The following is a 17,726-nucleotide window of genomic DNA, read 5'->3' on the forward strand; positions in this document are numbered from 1 at the left end:
TGTAAGCCATAAATCTGTTAAGTCAACAACTAACTTCACCTTCCAGACTGAATAGCTTAATGATAAATCAAACTTAACATGTCTAAGACTGACCTCATGATTTTTCCACTGTAAACCTATTATTTCTCCAGAATTTCTAATTGTACTAGCCAAAAATATAGTAGTTATGCTTGTGGAAATAACTGTAAATATCTTTAGTTCTTTCTTGATTGAAATTATAGCTGATAATCAGAGAATGGGATGGAAATTGTTGACACAATTACTTTTGAATGCACAAAGCACTGGTGGGCCATTATCTATTGATTTAGCTGGGTAAGAGGGTCAATAAGTATGTTTCAGTTGTAGTTCTCATTGATTGTACATATTTTTAATATATTTTGATTCTAATCATTTGTCAGTTGTATATATTACACATAAGACTTGCTATGTGTCAGATTCACTGAACAATAACTTGTCAGTTTATAAGATTACTGATGAGAGTTCCATATATATATTAAATAAGGGTTAATCATAATCAGGAGGTATATTTATATATATTCCTCAGGTAGTTTTATATGTAGCACAATTACCCTCAATTTCTCTGGATAATAAAGCATTAGATTACTAAAAACAGTCACTTATCCAAGATGAATGTATATGGTAGATGAATTACATATTTGTTTTTAGTTTACAACTTGGATTCCTCTTAGGAGAAAGTGGGTGGGAAATACACCCCCACACACACCTTGTAAGAATGAGATCATTGTACATGATCAGATCCCTCAAAGAGAACAAGGGAAATGAGAAGCAGAAAGAGACTGCAGTTCAAAGACACCTGCGTCTCTTGGCTACATGCCACCTCATTCTTTATTGCAAAATGGAAAAGGGAAGGCTTATGTACATGTCTAGGTGTATTTCCTGCCCTTTTCAATAAATCAAGAGGAATAAATCCACTTGGTTACAAATTTGTGAGCTCTTGAACTTTCATCTGTTTAGCTTATTGTGCTTTGAGAAAAGAGGCGTGTTCTGCCCTCTGCCAGGTCCATGTAAGCGCCATGGAGTTCTTGTTAATCATCATTACAAAGTTTGCCCTGCCTTGTGGAAAAAAATACTGAATTGAAAAACCTCAAGAGTGTCAAAAATAAATTATAAATGTGATCATGGTTGTTTCAAAGTTTCTGAACATTTTCAAGACCATAGTATAAAAGCACCCTAAGGCCATCAGATTAAAATTAATCAAAGCCTTTACAAAGCTTAGTGTTCTAGAGACACAAGGAGAAGCAGTTTCCAATGTTAATCCACAGGCTTCTAGGAATGTGACAGGAAGAAATGGAGCCCAATATAACTAGGTCTGCCTCCTGACATTCTTTGGCAGAGAGGGAGCAGATGTTCTTTGTGTGGATCCTTTGCAGGGAGGGCCCATTAGTGATGGCAAAAATGAACATGGCTGGTATAAGCTGACATATAAAAAACAGGAACTACAAAAATTTTCACAGTTCCAAATGGGATCCATTATCTGAACGCTCGTTTTTCTCTAATGAATCATTATACCACTTAAACAGTATTACCACTCACTTGGTTTGCCTCCTACTTCACATATTGTTCCTTGACCATTTCCTTTCCTGGTTCATCCTTTTCTCCCTGACTTTATAATATTGGAGTAGGCCAGAGCTCTGTCTTTGATGTTTTTTTAAAGACTTATTTGTTTATTTGAGAAAGAGAGAGTGTGGAGGTGGGTGAGGCAGAGAGAGAGTCTTAAGCAGACTCGGTGCTGAATGTGGAGCCCAATGCAGGGCTCGATCTCATGACCCTGAGATCATGACCTGAAACCAAACCAAGACTCAGACACTAAACTAATTGTGCCACCCAAGTGCCCTGATTTTTTTTTCTCTCTTCTCTGTGGCCACTCTCTGGGGAACTTCATTCAGTCTTATGGGTTTAAATGCCATTTACTTCAATCTCCTGCCCAGAACTCTCCCCAATGCTTGACATTTGTTTACTAAACTGCCCAGTAGAATCTCCACTTGGGTGTCAAATATAACTCAAACTCAGCAAAATCAAAATTGAACTCCTGATGCTTCCCCACTCCCTGCTCCCCTGCCCCAACCTGGCCTCTCAAGCACCCTAGATCCCTAATTGATGGCCACTCTGTTCTTCCATTTGTTTAGGACAAAAATGTTGAGTCCTCTTTTCCTTACGACCTACATCTAGTCTGCTAGAAAATCCTGGGTTTTTTCTCTTTAAAATGTATTTAGAATTGGATTATTTCCCATAATGTCTATTGTTACTATCCTGCTCCAACCCAGTGAATGATTACCATAGGTCTCCTAATAGTATTTCTTGTTTATATGCCTAAACCTACTAAGTCAAGTCAGAGCATAGCAGACAGAAGGTCTTTTTACTTTGTAGGTTAGACTATAGCACTCATACCATGTTTGTATTTCACTCAAAACTCTCCAGTGCCTCCCTACATATGGCCTACTAAGGACTACATCATCTGTCCCCACTTCACCTCTCTGACATTATTTGACCCTCACTTCACCTTAGATGACCAATATCCTCTTGTTTATCCTACTCCAACACAGTGACTTCTTTGCTGTTTCTCAAATATTCAAGCAAACACCCACTAGCTTTTGCACTATTTGCTCTGCCTGGAATGTTCTTCCCCCAGATAGTCACATAACTAACTCCTTACATCTTTCTCAAATGTCATTTTCCCAATAAGGTATACTATGATACTACTGAAGAGTTCCTCCTCCCCCACTAGCCCACCACTCTCACTCATTCCCAATCCCTCTCATCTTTCTTTAGTTTTTCTTCCCCCATAGCATTTACCAATTTCTAGCATACAGTACATTTTATTTTCTTCATTTTCTACCCCCATTCCCATGATAGAGTAGAACCTCTATGAAGGAAAAAGTCTTTGTCACTTTTTTAGATGATATAGTCCAAGCACATAAAATAAAGATTGACTCAGAGCAGGTGCTCAACAAATATTTGCTGAACTATTGAGTTAAAATTTTACATATTTACACAAATTACTTAGATTCAGTTATACCACTTACCATTTAATTCTCACCTAAACTGAAGACTCAATAAAAGCAAGTATTATGCCTATCCTGTTCACCATTACACCCTAATACTAAGTATACAATTTAGCATATAATAAGACACTCAAATAGTAAATACTAGTATGAATGAAACAAATCGAGCCATGGCAGATCCTTTATAAATTACTCAAAAACTACACAAAAAAATCTACATGTGTTTTAGTCATGACTGATTCTCAATTCTGAACTCTCTCATCAAGCACTATTTCCATGGCATGTTATATTATTCCCCAAAGGATCATAAAAGCAGCCATGCTATATGTCTGCCCTATAGCTTACACATTAATAAATTAATCAGTCCATCAACCAATCTTCCTGAGAACCTTGGACAGACCTTGTTAACTCTCAGAGCTCCTGGTCTTGATTCATGGAAATATCAAAACCCTGATCCTTGAGCCTAATACCTACATCACTAATTTGTCAATTAACCTGGAATATTATTGTAATAATTCTAATAATCTTTTTTTATTTTTTGTTGTAATTCAATTTGTGTTCTTTTTTAACTTATATGTTCATGTATCTGTTACATTTCTCACTGCCTAGTCCAAAAGCGACTTGAGATCAAGCCCTACATCATATTTCTTTGAATCCTAAGTATATAGTATTTTTGCTTCTTGGGTTAGGACAGCATGGTGATAGATTCAGCAGTAACTTAGATGTCTAAAATTCCTATCCCAAGCTGATCCTAAATATCCTGAAAAACAATTATGTCACTACTTGAGTTTCAAAATATTCCAATTACCTCAGAGGGCCCTAGAAAGAAGCAGATAACATTGTTCTATATCACTATTACCAGAGTTATGAAACAGCCCAAGAGTAGGAAACATTTCCAAAGACATCAATAGAGAGGGATAGCCTTGGATAAGTCTAGAAGGACTACGTATATAGAGGCCAAAGAAAACAAAAGTCCATCAAAAGGACCTGTGGTTTCAGCAAAACACAGAAATTAGGCAAAAACAAGGGGGAAACAGCAGAACTTAGCTATGTTAAGCTTAAGAACTTCCTTGAATATTTGAGTTTCAAATGGTAGAACTCTTGAGGATGTACTTCTAAAATGTTTTGTGTTAAATTTAAATCTCCAGGGCGCCTGGGTGGCTCAGTTGGTTAAGCGACTGCCTTCAGCTCAGGTCATGATCCCAGGGTCCTGGGATCGAGTCCCACATCGGGCTCCCTGCTCCGCGGGGAGCCTGCTTCTCCCTCTCCCACTCCCCCTGCCTGTGTTCCCTCTCTCGCTGTGTCTCTCTCTGTCAAATAAATAAATAAAATCTTAATAAAAAAAATTTAAATCTCCAAGAATGTCGGCCAATAAGGCTCAAATTCATTAAGGGAAAGGTGATAGGTTTTAAAATTCAACCATGAGCATCATTCATTCTCATTTTTTTTTCTTTCTGAAGAAACTAAGAAAAAACATTGGCTTTGAGAGAAAACTGAAGCTGTGAAGGGATATTGCATGGAAGACTCATTTTACAAAGACCTGAATTGCCTGCAGGTTACTGCTGATCTAATTTGAAGTAATAATTTAAGGGTGAAAAACTATCTGTCTCATTATCTGTAAATTTTCATCAAATTATTCTTGAAGATGCTATAATTACTTTCTATTATGTACTTTGTAAATTAATGTTTAAGTACCACCAAGAAAAGGGTGGTATTTCAGACTGAAATTTTATTGGATTTGTTCATCTTCAATTATTGAACTTGTGTGATAGAAATGATAATAGAATGTTCTCTTCTTCCAACTTGGAGTAGTATTAATGAACCATTTACTGTCTCCTTTCAAACAGGGAGCTGTCTCCTTCTGTGCCCTGCTCAGATTGAGTCTGTCTTCTCTCTAGTTCTAGCAGAGAACAACTCTTACATAGCCAAGGTACAGAAAAGAGGACCACAAGAAACTTAGGGTGAGCTTGCTATATAATTCTAAAATGCTCCATAACATTTAAGAATGGCAATACCTGCCTCTTTCTTCTTCCAGATTATTGTCTAGGTCTTAAAGTAATATAAGGTCAAACAGTTATATATTGGAAGGGATATTTAGCTGGAGAGATCTTCATTCTGTTTGCCAGGGTGGTGGTGGAGGGATGGAAATGACAGCCTGTTTTAATCTAGAAAAGCAAAGGGTATCCCACACAGGTCTCAGCATTTTTACTGTATGAAGCCTCTTACATTCTATCTTATTTCTATGTGATATACACAACCACCTCAAATACAGACTTCATCCCACATAGCCCCTTATATGGCATGACAGTTTTATTGCTAACACAGGAAAACCACAAACCACAGGTTGGTTGATTGAATCATAAAAGGCAGCTGTTGTCATTAAAAAAAAAATAGCTATAGATTCAAGTTAGTTTTCCATTCTGAAGCAGCAGGTAAAATATGACAATTTATATAGACATAGGTTCAACCATCCTCACAAGACAAGCAGTTATTCATTCATTCACCTGTGTCACACTGACCCACAATTACAGACTAGCCACAATTATACTCCTAGCTTAAGTTGATAGAACTTGCAATGTCCACCAAAGTCACTTACTAAAGGCTCGAGTTAAAATGAAAGCAATTCTGGAAAATGGCAAGCCATGACTTTATTACCAATACATTTCATAAAAGGTATCAAATCAACCAACAGATCATCTTATAGCACTTTGTGAGAATGAGAAAATGAACTGGGTAAGCAAGTTTTTCAAGAGAGCCAGGTCAAAATATGCCCAGTCGTTAGTCTGCAATCGGAGAAGACAAGGAAGTAGCATGAAGGCACTTGGATACGTCGTGTTGAAAGAAGAAGACATCAAAACAGGAGAATTTTCTTAAACAGGCAATGGAACTATATCTAAGATAGATTTCACTGTTTTATTCAGCATTTGTCTAATACCTTGGAGTTTGTAATGTGTTCTTATATACAATGTATCTTATCATACTCATAGTCAGATTGTAAGAAATGTAGGCAATATCATTTGCTCCTTCAAACAGGAGAGGTCATCATTCCAAATTATTAATGAAGAGATTAAGAGGATTTTTTTCTTGTATATTCACTAAAAAAATCATTTTTGAAAACATGGTACTGTGAGAATAGAGGCTGAGCAAGATAGCTATGATTTATTCTCCCATAGAAATGATATTCTAGTGGCAGATTCAGATAATAATTAGACACATAAATAAATATAATTGGTCTCAACTACAATAAATGCTACATAGAAAACAAACAATATATGATAGCAAGCAACTTCAGATATGCTTGAGGAAAAACCTTTTTAAAGAGATGCTATATCATTCAGACCAGAAGGATGACAAATCATTAACCACTCAAACTATGGGAAAAGATTGTTATAGGAAGGTAGAAAAGCATATGCAAAGGCTCTGTGGCAAAAAAAAAAAAAGGTTAGGGTGTTCAGGAAATAGAAACTATGCAATCATGGGAGTCAAACCCAGGCCCTTTCCAACTATTCCTCCAAGCTTTATTATATTTTAATTTTGCAACAACCAACTCTGAGGTAAATGCAATATAATCCAAAAATTTCCCAAAGGGGTGATTACAAGAGGCCTTACTTATACTTGGAGATCACCAGTGGTTACCATGGGTCATGTTAATGATCAGTTTCTAACCTAACTAGCCATTAAATTGGCTAAAGTAACTTTACTGAAAATGCCACAATCAGATTTTATAGTCAAAGGGGATTACTAATGAGATTTTCTGGAAACCAGAAAAGTTAAGAAAGCATAGCGATCAAGAGAAGACAGAGACCAAGATTTGAATGCCAGTTCTGTTACTTACTGGTTATATAATCTGAGGAAAGTTACATGGTCTTACTGAGTTTTACTTTCCATAAAATAGTTCTCTACTACTATCATGCAGGATTGAAGTAGGGATGGAATGAGAGAAGGCATGTAACACACCTTAAATTTCCTTTTCAGAAGAAAAAAATCTCTGTCTGATCTAACATGAATTCTTTCTCTTTCATTGAATATGTCTGTTCCTCTCCTAAATTTCCTAGACCATTCTTGCCCCAACACAGCTGCTTCTGAGAAATCATTTTCTTCTAACATGAATCTTATTCTCAGTCTTTGGATATACACTTGTTGAGTTTAATTTTCTAACTTTTCTACACAGAACCACATAGGGAATTGGGTTGGTTAGGTAGCTGCCTACAGAAACAATTCTAATTAGTCTTTATCTAGGGAGTACATATCTTCACCAATTTAGTTTATTATCATATGAAAACTTATGTTTTGATAGTATTTTAAGTAAGGATTTTTGAAGAGGAGTGTCCTTGTTGAGAATGCTTCATAAGCAAAGTAAAATATATCATTGTTATCACTCTTAAGATTTGTATATATAATACACATTTTAAATTATAAAGGTAATTTTAATAAATTTAATAGCAAAGAAAGAATTATAAATTTTAGTGATGAAAGAATGAGAAATAGAAAAGCACAATGAATAGGATTCTTGTTACACTGTGTATGGTGTACAAATGGCATCAAGCATGTCAGTAGTTGGCATTTATTTCATTGATCCATAGTATTTCTCAAATTTGGTAACATTTAACATTCCAAATATGATATTAGTTATCACTAAATAAGTACAAGATTTTATGAAAAACACTGAAAATTTCTATAATACTTAAAGCAATTATAACCACATTTTGCATAGCTCTCACTAAACCATAATGTTATAATATAAACTAAGGTCATAAGTCTGAGAAAGAAAGCATGTAGCCCATAATCCACAATTCACATATAATTTGAAACACATTAAATCAAGTATATCATTGCAGGTACCAAGTTTAAAGTTGTTTATCCACTGATGCAATAAAGAGCTTAGCAGGGTTCAAAAGCTATACAATGCAGTTTATTATATAGGAGAATTTATAAATTATATTAACTTTCAACTTTAGTTCTTTAAGATGCAATAGGTCACCTAACATTTGTTTTGTTTTCCATATTTGTAAAACTAATTTAGTAATATGAAAACTCTCTTCAGGGTGCCTGGGTGGCTCAGTCGGTTAGGTTAAGCATCTGCCTTTGGCTCAGGTCATGATCCTAGGGTCCTGGGATCGAGCCCCATGTCAGGCTCCCAACTGGGGGGGGGAGACTGTTTCTCCCTCTCCCTCTGCCTCTCCTTCTGCTTGTGCTCTCTCACTCACTATCTCTTTCTCTCTCTCAAATAAATAAATAAAATCTTAAAAAAAAAAAAACACCTCCCTTTAATTTGCAGTGTATAGAGACTTTTGGTGGTACATGGTATGAAGAGCTTAAATAATACTTTTGATCTACCACTAGGGGTGGGAGAAGTTTTGTTTCATGATGTTACATAGGAAATGTTTTGGTGGCTATATTTCTGCTCAATCAGAAAGGAATCCTGGTGATAAAAGGAGTATAGTAAACCACTTCTGTCACCACAACATGTGTAGAAATCAACACACCAACATAGGATCCAGAATATGCAGATTAAAACAAGAGCTGGGCACAGTCATTTTAAGACAATAGCTAAAGCAGACAATAAGCATTTTACAGAGTATTGTAGAAGGTTTTCTTAGCTGGACACACTTGTAAATTGCCCTGCATATTCCAATCAGCTGGTCCAACCAACTATTTACACATTCAATTTTCATTTTTTAGGTAAGTGAGGGAAAAACAAATTTCTGTTAATAAAAGTTTGTACTTATTGCTCAAAATAAGAACAGATATAACTGTTATATAATATTTTATCTTGTTTGAATTTTTTCTTAAGATTCTAGAGTTATAGTATTATTCACAAATGAACAGTTTTTATCACTCAGAATTCACCAATATCTCTAGATGGTTTCCTTATCTCAACTTGCTTAGCTCTTGCTTGTCATTTGCAGGTTGGGCAAATGCCATCCATGTAGTGGCATAAGTAAATAGAATAGGTTAGATCACCTGCTTTCAGAATGTCCAAAAATCAGAAGTAGAGTCAATTATTCACACTGAATTAGGAATCTTAAGGTCAGGAGGCCACAATGGAGACACTGTCAAATTATGCTCTTTCTGATGTAGTTCCCTTTGACGGTTCCCAACAATTATAAACAAAACTTTCTTTCCAGGGGCACCATGTTCACCCCTGGGACTTACTTCTTATATGGAAGTCAAGCATCAATTTCCTTTCCAAAAACACTGTGAATTGCACTGTAGGAGTGGTCATAAGAAATATCCAAGTGTTTAAGAAAACACCACTAATAACTTGTATAATCCTCAGATGTGTGGGAACCTCTCACAAATGACCTACAATTGGTTAATTGCAGGAGTGACCTGGAGGGATAAAAGACTTGCTATTTATGCAAACTGTATGGGCAGTTATCCCTACATTTGGTCACGTAATTAGAGAAGGTGGTATGAAATTTGTTCCTGACTTTAGCTGAGGTAGTCAATGACACAACTCAGTCCTGGAGGTCATCAGATTAGCTCAATTCACTGGTCAGGTTTGTCATGGATAGACAGATGCAGACCAAGGCAAGGTCTTGTGCAATTGTTTATATACCCTGCTCTACCTGGATTAATGCCTCAGGCCAACTAAAGAGGTTATTACAGAAACTGAATGAAAAAGATACCTGACTTCCCAAGATAGACACTAATGTTTCATGAGTTATTCTGTTCTACTGGTTGGATCTGGGACCTTGGGAGGCATGGTTTCTTTTGACAAAGAAAGTCAAAATCTTCTGTTTGGGGTCCTTTGGTAGTAGCCTTAATTAAATGTTTTAGGAGATTAATTAACAGATTTGGTCCCACCTCTTGTCAGATTAATCACAGTCACCAAACAGAGAGGCATACTCAGAAAATTTCCCAGAAGCCAACACAGTGTAGAAAAGAAGGTTGTATATTTTTGGAAACAACTCCCTACTTATCTTTCACATTGCCACATAGCTTGCTAGTGACATACTGCCTTTCCATTTTCCTAGTCTATCTTTTTAAGGATGTTTGTAACATGAACAGCCTTGGAAGCGAGTGCCACCCTACATAGCAAAAACCAGGGTTGCTTACAGCTTTGGAAGATAGTTGCCTTTCTAGAGCAAAGAGTAAGCATGCTTAGGGCGCCTCAGTTGGTTAAGCGACTGCCTTCGGCTCAGGTCATGATCCTGGAGTCCCAGGATCGAGTCCCGCATCGGGCTCCCTGCTCGGCAGGGAGTCTGCTTCTCCCTCTGACCCTCCTCCCTCTCATGCTCTCTGTCTCTCATTCTCTCTCTCTCAAATAAATAAATAAAATCTTTAAAAAAAAAAGAGTAAGCATGCTTATTCTCTAGCAAAATAAAGAGAATTTTCCCCTCTCGGGTAAAATGACAGACTTTTTTAATGTTCATTATAAAAGATTCGGTTTTCCTGAGTTTTGAGTCCTTCTCCTATAACAGAACCCACTGTTTGTCCATCCAGAATCCACCTGGGTTCATGTGTGTTGGTCCTCTGAAATGTGGGGGCATAGAGGACTGATGATAATATGCAAATCTTACACTATCCACTGTGATATAGTAATAAACTCCTTTCCCTGCAACTCAGGAGTCTTCTATCTTTTGCCAACATCCATGAAATTATGGCAGGCTAATGAGTTAACATGGGTGTAGGGTGATGTATCAGACACTTTACAGTTCTTGACATCCAATAGAGACAATCCTCCAAAGACAGGGTCTTATCATAATATATAACATAATCCAGCTTTATATCTAATTTAGAAATCTTATTTCAGCATCAACCATCTGTTATTCTGCTGGTTATTGCCTTAATTGTTACAATAAAAATGTGACATGTACTCATTATGCATATAAGAATATTTTTAACAGTTGGAAGGTTTTGTTTTTACAATAGCATAAGCTCACTAAGGATAGGTCCCATGACTCCTACTTCTTTCCTATTTCCCCCAGAATACTTTGCAAAAACTGATATTTCATAATTGAATTTTAAATGAATGAACATGACATTTTATATTTTACTTGGATTTTTTTAATGTCCTAAGTCTTTCCAAAGAAATTCGGTGTTTCGAACCAAAAAATAAATTTATATAGATAAAACACCAAGGACGTAGAAAGAAAAAGAAAAAGAGATCTAAGCAACTTACATAATCATTGTTATTATTCTCCAAATGGATAAATGAATGATTGACTGATTTATGAATGATTGATTTAGCTTTGTGACATAACGAACTAGAATTAGAGATTTAATCACTGGTTATTCACCATCCTCATATAATTCTAGTTTTTCTGAGAGTTAAAATCATGACCTTATTGTTTATGCCTCCACTGTTGTTTTTTATAGTAAAGCTAACCAAACTCCAAAATATATAGTTGGCATGATAAAATATTATTGCTTTAAATTTAACTGATGCTTTCTAGGTGATCATAGATCATAGTGATATGTTCTTCTAAACATAGGAAAGTATCTATCTACATATTTATTTCTAAATATAGGGATATACACACATATATATGTACACACACACACACAAAGAACAAAAAGCATACATGATTTAATTCTTCCTTTACCTACTAAAAGCCCATAGTCACTCCATTTGTACATCACAGGACTTTTCAGTATCCCAGTATCATTCTCAATCTATTCTAGAAGAAATTCAGTATACAGACAAGCAAACGTGCTATGTTCTTCTAAACCTAATTACCCAAATCTTCATTAATACAAGTAAAGTAACACAAAGGGAGCGGCAATATTCAATTAAAATAATTATAAAGGTACCCTGATAGAGCACAAATAATTATGTTTACAGGTTTTCTGTCCCATATAAACTACTATCCTATAGCAAATCTGAGTCATAAATCTAGGCATAATTATCTAACCTGAACTGATGTAAGCAGTTTTGAAGCTCTGTACATTTTAGAATGTTTCTTAGCAGTGATGGCTCCATGGCATCTACTTTTCAATAGCAAGACTATGAGATTGTATTTGCATAACAGTTTAAGTAACATTGAAAAACTAAGGCTTACACAACAAAGAATGGAGAATAAAGCTGACTGAGAAAGCAGCACTGTCTCACTGTGAGCTACACTTTGGTGCCCACTATTTCTTTCTTTTCTTTTTTTCAAAACCACAGTTGGAGAACCTTAAAGCAGCTGATGCAAATCTGGATTTCACTGGGTTCAACAGTAATTTCAGAAAGATTTGTTTTCCAATAAACTTTATGACTTAAATAATAGGCCTGACTCTCCTCTCCCTTACTTTTCAGAAAGAATAAAAGACTTTAAATGGAAATAGAACAAAGAAAAAATAAAAGTGTCACTTTTTTCCTCCATAATTTCTCCCTAATGAAGCACTAGTAGTCCTTCATCTCCATTGCAAGAGTGAAGGATATTGAGCATCTTGGAGAGATTTTCCTCTGTTTCAGCAGATGCAAACAGATACTCAAGTAAAAATACTTCATCAGCTCTTCTCTCCTTTTTGGACATAATTATAATAAGCTATGAAAACTATGACTTTTCCTTTGGCTACAGCTCTCATATACCTCCAGACTATGGATTCTAAAACAGAAAGCAATAAGGAATAAGCCAAGATGGTGCTGATATTTGTTGAGCTCCAGTCATTGTTACAAATGACTTATGAGTGTTATCTCATTTATTATCCAAACAATTTTGAGACTCAGTAATACTTTTTAGAACAAAGTAAAAGATTTTCTGATAAGAAACTGAGTCTCACGAATTATAAACAACTTGATCAAGGTCACACAAACAGAAAATGGCTGAGTTCAAATTTGCACACAGTTCTATCCCATTCTAAACTTTAGATTTTTTAATTGCAAAATGTAGCATAAAAACTTTAAATTAATATCATGCAAGAGTAACTACTACCAGACTTGTCCTCTTGCTGAAAACAACTATGAAACTGGACAAAATATATGAGGCAACCATTTTCAGGCACTGGACAATCAGCAGCATAGGAAAAGAAAGAAAAGAAAGCTTATGATGAATCCAAAGATCACTCTCTCTTTTTGCATGGGAGTCATTTCTAAAGTGGTAGAGGGAGGCATAGCCCAAGCAGAGCAGCAGTATTACTGGGCTCAGAAGGAACAGATCAGAGTTCAGGGCTTCTAAACAGTTAGAATATTCAGAGCAAGGTAATGGAGAAGAGAAAGCTGTTCAAATGGGAGTAACAAGAAGTATGCATGGGAATTCACCAGAGTTCTCTGGCTGAGGGCTAAGTGGCAGATGCACAAGCTGAGACTCCATGATGCCTAACAGAGATCACCTACCCTAAAGCTGAGAATTGAACAGTGATAATAAAGACAGCACAGTGATGGGAGATGTTGAAGATCCAACCCAGCAAGAATGTAAATCTTAGTTTAGATTCCAGAAAGTCTAAAACTTAGGAGTAAAGACCACAGTACAGAGCAATGGCCAAGGCCTACAGCTAAATCCAAAACCTGACTATACTGCTTAACAAAGAAAAACACAGTCTACCAGAAAAATTTAACTGTTAAGCCAGAACTAAACTCAACACCATTAAAAGAAGACAACACAATCCACATTCCCTATGACATATTACCTATATTGTCTTGGATACCAAACAAATAAACAAATAAAAAGACATGTGAAGAAGCAAGATATTATCCTAATCAAGAAACAAATGTTCAATAGAAACTGACCCCAAAATGACCCAGATGTTGGAATCAGTAAATAAGAGCTTTTCAGCAGATATAATGCATATTTTAAAAGACTTAAAAAAAAAAAAAGATAGTTATGTGGTGCCTGGGTGGCTCAGATGGTTAAACATCTGCCTTCGCTCAGGTCATGATCCCAGGGTCCTGGCATGGAGTCCCGCATCAGGCTCCTGGCTCAGCCTGAAGCCTGCTTCTCCCTCTCCTTCTGCCTCTCCGCCTACTCATGTTCTCTCTCTCTTTCTGTATCTCTGGGTCTCAAATGAATAAATAAAATCTTTAAGGGAAAAAAAGATAGTTATAATGGGAACTCTATTGTACCCTCTAGTGTATAGAATAGTACTGCTCAAAGTCCTTAGTAAATATTTGTTGAATGAATAAATGAATGGCACAGGAAATTGAAGAATTAAAAATGTTTACTGGACTGATGACTAACAAAATATCTGGTGACCTCTTCCGGACCTGAGTTGAATAATGGTGGAATGGAAGCTTGACTACAGTGTGTGTACAAGTAAATATGAGATGAGAAAGTAAAGGTGGAAATTATACTTTACAAGGTAATGACAGTGAAAAGGATGACAGGGATTAGCAAGTGGCAGGCATAATGTCCAAGAAAATACACTTTTTTAAAATGGGAAAGACATGATCATGTTTATAAGATATAGAGAGGAAGGCACAATAATGAAGCTTTAATATCATAAAAAAAATTATAGCCAGATGAGACAGGAAGAATTAAATCAAGAGCACATGTGGAAATAGTAACTTTGTACAAGGAAAAATACTTTTTCCCTTGTGATTTAATAGGAGTTGGTAAAAACACAGAAATTGGTATTTGAGGATAAGTCTGGCAAGAAATTTAAATAGCTTTTTAAAAATTCTCCCTTTTTTCTCTATGAAGTAGAAATGAAGATATTTACTAAAAAAATGAAGAGGGAAATGGAACTTGAGGAAAGTGTCAACACTTGTAATAATCAAGGGCATGAATTAGAGGGAAGTTTAGAAAAAGTGAAAAAAAAGCAATTCTTTTTTTTTTTAAAGATTTTATTTATTTATTTGTGTGAGAGAGAATGAGAGGGGGGAGGGTCAGAGGGAGAAGCAGACTCCCTGCCGAGCAGGGAGCCCAATGTGGGACTTGATCCCGGGACTCCAGGATCATGACCTGAGCCGAAGGCAGTCGCTCAACCAACTGAGCCACCCAGGCGCCTGAAAAAAAAGCAATTCTATATGAAGATAGATACTAGAGTCTTTTTTTTTCCAAAAGGTAAGGACATTTTCAAATGTTTTGGCACCAAAACAGGAGAAACAAGATTACAAAAATAAAAAATTAAAAATCATTCTGGCCTCAGAAACCTTAATCATCAAAACCAATGAAGGAATATGTATAGAGCTTTGAGTAGAAAAATATCCCAAGTCATGTTTTTAAATCATGAGAAAGCAAAAGAAAGAATGGTTTATTTAAAGTCTCAATGTACTCTTCTTTAAAGTTATAAAGCTCAAAAATATAATACCACCCACTGATGATTAAGGAATTTTTTTAAAATATCAAAAATGGGGACTTTCTCTTTGATAAGGTTGGCTAGAGGTTTATCAATTTTATTAATTTTTCAAAGAACCAGTTGTTGTTCATTGATCTGTTCTATTGTTTGTTTGTTTGTTTTAGTTATTTATTTAGTTATTTCTGCTCCATCTGATTCAATGTGTCATTCAAAGCCATTGTTTCCTTGTTTATTTTCTGTTTAGATGATCTCTTCATTGATGTAAGTGGGATGTTAAAGTCCCCTACTATTATTGTGTTATTACTGTTGTATTATTATGAATCAGTTCCTTTATGTTTGTTATTAATTGTTTTATATACTTGGGTGCTCCCATGTTTGGTGCATAGATATTTATAACTGTTATATCTTCCTGTCTGATTGTCCCCTTTATGATTATATAATGACCTTCTTTGTCTCTTGATACAGTCTATATTTTAAAGTCTAGTTTATCCAATATATGTATTGCTACTCTGGCTTTCTTTTGACATCCTTTTGTGTGATAAATGTTTCTCCATCCCTTCACTTTCAATCTGCAGGTGCCTTTAGGTCTGAAATGAATCTCTTGTAGGCAACATATAGATGAGTCTCATTTTTTTATCTATTCTGACACCTTGTCTTTTGATTGGAGCCTTTAGTCTATTTACATTCAAAGTAATTATTGATAGATATGTATTTATTGCCATTTTATTACTTGTTTTGTTGTTGTTTCTGGAGATTTTCTCTGATCCTTTCTTGTCTTTGTCAGTTTGGGTCTCACTCACACCCTCACACCTCACACCTGTCAGAATGGCTAAAATCAATAAGAAACAACAGGTGCTAGCAAGGATGTGGAAAAAGTGAAACCCTCTTGCACTGTTGGTGGGAATGCAAACTGGTACAGCCACTCTGGAAAACAGTATGGAGGTTCCTCAGAAAGTTAAAAATAGAACTGCCCTATGATCCAGCAATTGCACTAGTAGGTATTTATCCAAAAAATACAAAAATACTAATTCAAAGGGATACAAGCACCCCAATGTTTATAGGAGCATTATCCACAATAGCCAAACTATGGAAACAGTCCATATATCCATCGGACTGATGAATGGATAAAGAAGAGGTTATATATTATGTTATATATAATACATATTTGTATTATATTTATGTTGATATTTGCAATATGTTTGTGTTATATATATATATACATATAATGGAATATTACTCAGCCATAAAAAGAATGAAATCTTGCCATTTGCAACAATGTGAATGGAGCTAGAGAGTATTATGCTAAGTGAAATAAGTCAGTCAGAGAAAGACACCATATGATTTCATGCATATGTGGAATTTAAGGAACAAAACAAATGAGCAAAAGGGAAAAGAGAGAGAGAGAGAGGGAAACCAAGAAAGATTCTTAACTATAGAGAACAAACTGATGGTCACTAGAGGGGAGGTGTGTTGGGAGATGGGTTAAATATGTGATAGAGATTAAGGATGGCACTTGTTATAATGGGCATTGGGTGATGTATGGAAGTGTTGAATCACTATATTGTACACTTGAAACTAATATTACACTGCATGCTAGCTAACTGGAATTTAAATTAAAACTTTTAAAAATAGGGAAATTGTAGAAAAAGACTGTTAGTAAATTGGAATAGCGGAACTGATTAGAGAGGGAGTTCAGAGGGGAACTGAACTACAATAGAGGGAGAAAGACATAAATAAAGTAAGGAAGAAGAAACAAATTATGTGAAGCTTTAAACTTGGGAAGTCTGAAAATATGCAAGTCTCTCAGAACTTTTGGAGAAACAGAAAATACAGATTAAGATCTTCAGACTATTTACATTTTTGAAGCCATCAAAGTGAGGTGAAACAAAAACAAGTTTCAAATTCTAACAAATTCAAGAGACCAGCAGCAGGATGCTTGGTTGGTGTGTTTGGAAAACAGCAAGGAAGCCAATGTGGTGGAAACAGAGCAATGAGATACACCTGAGAGATGAAGTCAAAGACACAATAGGGGGTCGAATCCTGAGAGTTTTGCCAGTCTTTGCTAAGATTTTGACCTTGCTCTGAGATGGGTTTTAGCAGAGAAATTATTCTATCCAACTTAAATTGACTGTTTTGTGGAGACAAAAACATAAAAGGACAAGGTAGATGGAAAGACAAGAATAAAAATGTTATTGCAATAAAACAGTTGAGAACTAATGGTTGCTTTGGACCAGAGTAGTAGAAGTATAGATGGTGAAAATTGGTTTGATTCTAAAGGTAAAGCCAAAAAGATCAGCTGGGAGACTGGATATGGAGTCTGAAGGAGAGAGAGAAGCCAAGGGTAACACCAAGTTACTTAGGCTAAGCAGCTAGTATAAAGAGTTAACCTTTACTGAGATAAAGAAGGACAGGAAAGAACTAAGTTTTCGGAAAAGAAATGAATAAAGAATTCATTTAGGGGCACATTAAGTCTGAAATGCTTACTAAACATTGAAGAAGAGAGGTTAACAGTTCATGGGGGGATTTTAGGCTGAG

Source organism: Neomonachus schauinslandi, chromosome 5 (assembly GCF_002201575.2).
Source record: "Neomonachus schauinslandi chromosome 5, ASM220157v2, whole genome shotgun sequence".
Lineage (NCBI taxonomy): Eukaryota > Metazoa > Chordata > Mammalia > Carnivora > Phocidae > Neomonachus > Neomonachus schauinslandi.